This window comes from Alligator sinensis, unplaced genomic scaffold, assembly GCF_000455745.1.
Source record: "Alligator sinensis unplaced genomic scaffold, ASM45574v1 scaffold1296_1, whole genome shotgun sequence".
In the NCBI taxonomy this organism is placed as follows: Eukaryota; Metazoa; Chordata; order Crocodylia; family Alligatoridae; genus Alligator; species Alligator sinensis.
Window position 1 is genome coordinate 501404 of NW_005842865.1, and position 6877 is coordinate 508280.

The following is a 6877-nucleotide window of genomic DNA, read 5'->3' on the forward strand; positions in this document are numbered from 1 at the left end:
CTATGAAATTTCAAATTTAATTTCTACCCAGGAGAACTTTTACAATCTTTTCTCCAATGCCCGATGAAGGGTGTTTGTGTCCAAAAACTTGCAATTAAAGATTTATTTTTTTTTTGCAAAAATCTTGTTGGTCTAATAAAAGATATTCTCTCCACTATGAATCCTGATTAATTGCCTTTTCCTCTAGACCATTATGGCTACAACCTGGATATCTTGTAATGGTCTTGCTGTTCCACCAATCAAGCTAGCCTTCATTCTGCATTTCTGCTGTCTGTTCCTGATGGGGAAGCTCCTATTTCAGAGTCCTGCAGATTATTTAAAATTAACTTGTATTTGTTTTTGCTTCAATACGGTGCCAGGCCCCTGGCATATTAGTAAAGCTTCTAGTTTCTTTTTAACTAGAGAAAAATATGTGCTGTTGCATATGTGATGATGCACCTCGTGATCTGCTCCCCCTTTTCAAAATTCTGGGTCCGTCCACGTACACATCCTTAGCAGCAATATGGTGGTAGCTGTGTGGTTTAGGTATATCCACTCTACAGATCTGAGATAAGACTAGACATAAATCATTTTCCTTCCCCACTCTCAACCATGGCAGATAATCCTGATTTCAACCCAGGATTTAAAGACTGGGAGAGCCATGGGATACATGGGCTAGCTACTTCCCAAGGAAACTTTTCTGACTCAATTAGAAATCCAAGTAAGCTTTAACTATTTCACATTCCAGTACCAAGACCTCCAATGAGGCCCAATGTTTCTCAGTGGTCTAGAAAACTTGTTTTATCCATAAGAAAAGTCAACACAATGATTGTCAACCGGGGTGCTGGGGCACCCTGGGGTGTCGCCAGATCATCTGACAGGTGCTGGGAGGTGTGAGGAGATACATGAGGAATTAGGAGACAGGCAGACAAGGTTCTTTGGGTAAATCTGATATCTTTTGTTAGACCAACTAAAATAGCTGGAAAACTTTTTCTTTGCAAGTTTTTGGGTACAAAGCAGATAAACTAAGCAGATAAGCACAGGCTCAAGCTTGTCCCTGCCTGGACGGTCCCCCACCCCCACTGCTGGCTCCCTCTGCAAGAAGGTAAGCACAGTAATCTATACGTTAGTCGTTGAAATGGGGTGCCACCCTACTTGCAGAAGTCATAGGGGGGCCCTGAGTCCAGCGAGGGGTGTCTTGAGTCCAGAAAAGTTGAGAAACACTGGCTTAAAAAGAAGCAATGGCTGCTTCTGGCTGATTAGAGAAACAAGGAAAGAACAGTTTTTGACCATATTATATCAGAGAGACTTAGCTGTGCTTGTATGAAGCCAGGCAGAAGCCAGGGTAGAGTTGCACCTTATAGACTAAGTCAGAGCTATATAGCACAAGGTTTGGTAAGCCCAAGCTCACTTTTCAGAAGTATTTTCACAGCTCAGGCACACAAAACTTTAGCCTGTACATCTCTGATTTAGTTAATCTATAAAGTGCAAATCTACCCTACCTTCTTCCAGGCTGTATCAACCATTGCAGACACATTTCCTAACAAGAGAAATGCCCGGGCGTTGCAGGGTAGGAGAAGCATTTAGATGGACAAGGGAAAAGAGGACCCGCTCCTCCAGTTGCATGAAGCTTTTTAAAAAGGTTCTTTCAATAATACTGTTTGATGGTACATCACATTTCCTAATGAGAAAGCCATTTCCTAACAGGAGCTGTGCTGCTAGTAGGCACGGATGGTGGACACGGCCAGTCATTATTGTAAGCACATCTTACAAGCTGTTGGGTTTTTATTCCCAAAATGACCACGTGGTCATCTTCCTGGGACCTCCTATGTCCTTGTGTTCCTTGCTGGAACAGTCACTCAAGGAAACAAATCACGAACCTCTCATCGGTGATTGGAGCACAGAGAGCCAGCCAGTGAGAAAGAAAATCCATCAAAAATGAGAGGAATGGAAAGTGGTTGATACGGAAAAAATGAGTCAATCCTATACGCAGCCAAACAGAGAGAGGACAATCAGATACTTGGTCTTTGCTTTCCACTTATTCTGTATTCACATAAGGCAAATTGTCCTAGGGAAAAAAATCACCCAGTGGCTCCAGTTTCTTAATATTAACACGTGATAAACACACACCGGAGATGGTGAACATGACCACAGTCGGTCCCGTCCCTCAGCGTAATCAGATCAAACGAAACGACATCCTTGACAGTGTAAAGAGGCCCTCATTGCAATGTGGCAACCCCTTGCCCCTTGGAAAGGTTTGGTGGGTTTGCTACCACATGGCATTTCCCTAGATCAGAACAAAAGCTCACAGTTGCAATGATGATGGTTTTGCTCCCAATATTTACATGGCAGCAATTTGCAAACCTGTTAGTTTTCCAAACTAAACAGTTATGAAAAAGCCTGGAGTTGAAGTGAAATCAATCATATATATGGGTACAGAACTGCCCGGCTATGTCTTTGCATACAGTGGTCCACACACACACACACACACACACACTTATATATATGAAACCATTGTTATATATAGTAAGTGTTATATATAGCTGGTGTTATCCCAGGTGTCATGTGGCTGCTCTGAGTATTCCTCTGCATACAGTAGATATCTATCTATCTATGGATATATATAGATATGCAGATAGAGAATCATTAGTGTGTGTGTGTGTACACACACACAAACACACAGATACAGTCGGACCCTGAGTTACGCGGGGGATACATTCCTGAAAAACACCATGTAAGTTGAAACCACGTAACTCGAGGCATGAAGTCAATGGAAAACAGGGGGATAGGGACCTGGAACTGAGATTTGATAACATTATTTCAGCAAATGGCTCGGCGTCACTGCTCTCATCTTCACTCCCGGCTACGTGCTCATACAGAGACAAAGCATTAGCCCTAATTGCTGCGCCGTCGACAACTGCTCCTTTTGTATTGGTCATTTCATTGATCCAAAGATTAAGGAGTTTCTCAACCTTATCTAAACGAGGAGTGCTAGTCACCAATGGCACTCTTGAACTCGCAGGGGTTGCCGTTTTCACACAGTCTCTAATTTTTGCTCGCTTTTTTTAATGGTACACACAGTCGATTCACTTAAACTGTATTGGCAAGCAATCGACACAGCACTATTGGCTTCTCTTAATTTATCATGGATTTCTATTTTCTTACATTCTGTTTTGGGCACAACATCACAGGCTTTCTTTGACGCCATTTTCACAAATATTCAGGGGTAACGTAACCAAAAATGATGGACAGTCTTGGAGGGGACGACAAGTGATGCTAACGCTATGTAAGCAGACTCCAAACTAACACCCGCTCTACTGCAGACAGCGTAAATGTGAAGCAGGGTATCGCGTGAGTTGAAACATGGTCACGTTATATAAAGCGTGTATACATGAATCAGTGTAACTCAAAACCGCGTAACTGGGGGTCCGACTGTACATATACATGCACACACCAAAGTGTGTGTGTGTGAGCACTGTATGCAGAGGCATAGCTGGGCAAGTCTGTATGCAGGGCAGCTACACAGCATTGAGACTATCCTGGTCAACACTGTCAAATGTTACCTCTGGACCTGAGAAACTCCATTTTGTCAGGGCCTGTCAGGAGACACCTCAAAGGGGCTGATCCTCTGCGAGCTCCTGAAGAGCCGGGCCCCTAAACCGTGCTTTTGGTTAGGCATACAAATGACTGTAGCTGTTAGCATGCATACACCCCCCCCATACACACACACACACACACACACACACAAATACATATATACATGCTAATGGCCACGATCATTTTGCATACGGTCCTCGGGCCAGTGCTGTTCAACATCTGCATCAGTGATTTGGACAAGGGTGTAGTGAGTGAGCATACTGTCCAAATTTGCAGGTGACACCAAATTATGGGGCAAAGCAGACACACTGGAGGGCAGGGAGCAGATTCAGGAGGATTTGGACAAGCTGGAAAAGTGGGCAGAACAAAACAGGATGCAGTTTAACAAAGGTAAGTGCAGAGTGTTGCACCTAGGGAGAAGGAACCACCAACACACAGACTGGGAGGTGACTTTCTAAGCAGCACAGCAGCAGAAAGGGAGCTCGGAGTCACAGTCGACTCCAAGATGAACAGGAGTCACTGGTGTGATGAAGTGATCGGTAAAACTAACTGCACTCTATCGTGCATTAGCAGGTGCATCACGAACAGGTCCAGGGAAGTGATCCTCCCCCTCTATGCAACACTGGTCAGGCTGCAGCTAGAGGACTGCATGCTGTTCTGGGCACCACACTTCAGGAGGGATGTGGACAGCATGGAGAGGGCCCAGAGAAGACCACCCGCACGGTCAGGGGCTTACAGGATAGGTCCTATGAGGACCTATCTGTCAGACTTGATGATCTGCTCAGGTCCCTTCCGACCCGACCAACTATGAAACTAGGAGAGGTTGAGGGACGTGGATCTCTTCAGCCTCCATTAGAGAAGGCTGAGAGGGGATTTGGTGGCCGTCTACAACTTCGTCGGGGGGCAGCGAGGAATAGGAGATGCTCTGTCTACCAGAGCACCCCTTGGAGTAACTAGAAACAACGGCCACAAACTGACAGACAGCAGATTCAGACTGGATGTGAGAAAGAAATTCTTTACAGCGAGGGCAACCAGAATCTGGACGGGCTCCAAGGGAGGTGGTGCTCTCCCCGGCCTCGGGGGTCTTCCAGAGGAGGCTAGATGTGGCTCATGTGGCCCCAGCGCTCTTTCCTGCCCAGGGCAGGGGGTCGGACTCAATGATCTACTGAGGTTCCTTTCGACCCTGAAAATCTATGAAATCTATACATATCTAACTTTGTATATGTATCATATTCGTATTTGTATATGTATATATCTTGCTTAGTCTCTAAAGGTGCACATCCACCCTGCCTCGCAGCTGCTGGTCCCACTGCTGCCGGGAGCCGCATCTCCCATCTGCTCGGTTGCAGGAGGGATAAAGTTGCCCGTGTCGGTTGTGTGTGTGCGGGGAAGGGGTCACAGGTTGAGCACGTCTGTTCTACGGCCGTGCGTGTACCCTGCCCAAATCCCTGCCTGTGCTGCCAAGCCAGGAAGAGGTTAAGCATTTTCTTCTTCCGAGTCTGGCAGTTTCTCCTCCTGGATGCATCTGGATCTCTTGCTCCAGAGGTTTCCAGCAACCCGAAACCATGACTCAACTTCATTCTCCTCCCCGCGGAGCAGGCTGTGCAGAGCTCTGCCTTGGAGAGGCAGCTCCTGCCAGGCCCTGCCTACAGCGAGAACAAAGCAGCGCTCGCTCCTGCCCGGAGATGCCAGGGTTACGCGGGGGACTGCGGGAGACAACGGCGAAGCCCGGCCCAGTTTGGCGAGAGTGGAGTTATTTCTGAGTGGGAGGGTGTCTACAAAGCCACGTATTCTTGTCCAGAGCAACGTCACGGGAGAGAAAGGAAGAAAGGAATCGTTCAGTCGCTCCGCCTGGAGAACAGAGCGGCTCTCTGGCGAGACTTGTGTCCTCTAGATCCCGAGGGGAAACGCCAGGCCTGGGGCCCTGATTCAGCAGAACAAACTTATTCAGAAAAAGTGCCCACGTTGGCATTCAGACGGGCTCGCGGGCCTGGCCTGGATGTCAGCGCACACTGAAGCGTGTTAGTACGAGGGTTGCGGAGAGTACACGGTGTCCCCTGCTCTGCCAGGACAGCCAGCATTTGGGAGCTCTGCTTCTCCCCGGTGCTTCAAAGAGGGAGCCTGAAGCGTGTCCTTAACCAGCACCGATGTTTGAGCAGTCCATGGCATTAGCTCGGCTTGCAGAAACAGTCGCGGTGTCTTCGACACGGCGTTATACCTTGGAGAGACAAACGTGGCACAGACTCCAACGCGGGGATGCACTGATAGCAGAAGTGGGACTTATAAATCAGCCCATGGGATGAGGGAGGAGGGTCAGTCTTTACAGGCCTTTTCCCTTCTCCTCCACATTTCGCACAGATGCAGCTTTATTAGAGGGACAGCAATTATTAAGCAGGTCCTAGCACTTAAGCCACCATGTCCTCTGGAGCCATGACAGAGCACGTGGAGGCAACCTGATGGATCCAGACCAGCCTCCCCCCTAACGCCATTCCTCCCTTGTGATCCTGTTTCTAGGGCAGGGGATGTCCTGGAGCAGAGAGGCGTATGGGGACTCTTTGCCAATGCCCTACAGAGTGGGCGGTAGCTGCTGCTCAACACGTAGCAACCCCACGTAGGAGTGCTGGGCTGAGGCTTAGATCCAGCTCTGCCACAGCCATCCTGCATGACCTTGGGCACAACACTTATCTCCGTGCCTCAGCTCTGCCGCCTGCAGAAGGGCTATTCCTCCTCTCTCCTGCTTCTGCAAAACCGCGAGTTCTCCAGGGCAGAGGGACTGTCCCTGACTGTGCGTAGGTGTGTGCACAGCACAAAGAAACCACAATCTCCGCTGGGGCCTTTGCCCGCCCCCGTAATACTCCCCTTACTAACTCAACACAGAAGCGAGGCAGCTCCTGCCAGCGCCTGCGAGGCTGGTCTCTGGTTGCCTGCTGGAGGTTTCTTCTTCTTCCGTGGGCCACAGAGCCCGAAGAAGGGGTGGATTTGGATGGCCCCGAGCACAACAAGTCTGAAGAAGCAGGGTGCACATGGTGAGGTGCATCATCACATGTCAAACAACACCCATTTTTCTCCAGTGAAGAAGAAACTGGAAGCTTTATTAATAGGCCAGGGCCCTGGGGCTGTGTTATTCAGTTTAAGATTGAAGAAAAACAAGTGTAATTTCATTGGAAGGAGTTAAAAACAAATCTGCAGGGCTGTGAAATAAGAGCTTTCCCAGACAGCAGAACAAAGGGCGGCTTGCTTGGAGGAACATCCGGATCAGTGCAAAGAAGAGAGCCTCGTTAACACCTGTGGAAGGAAGAGC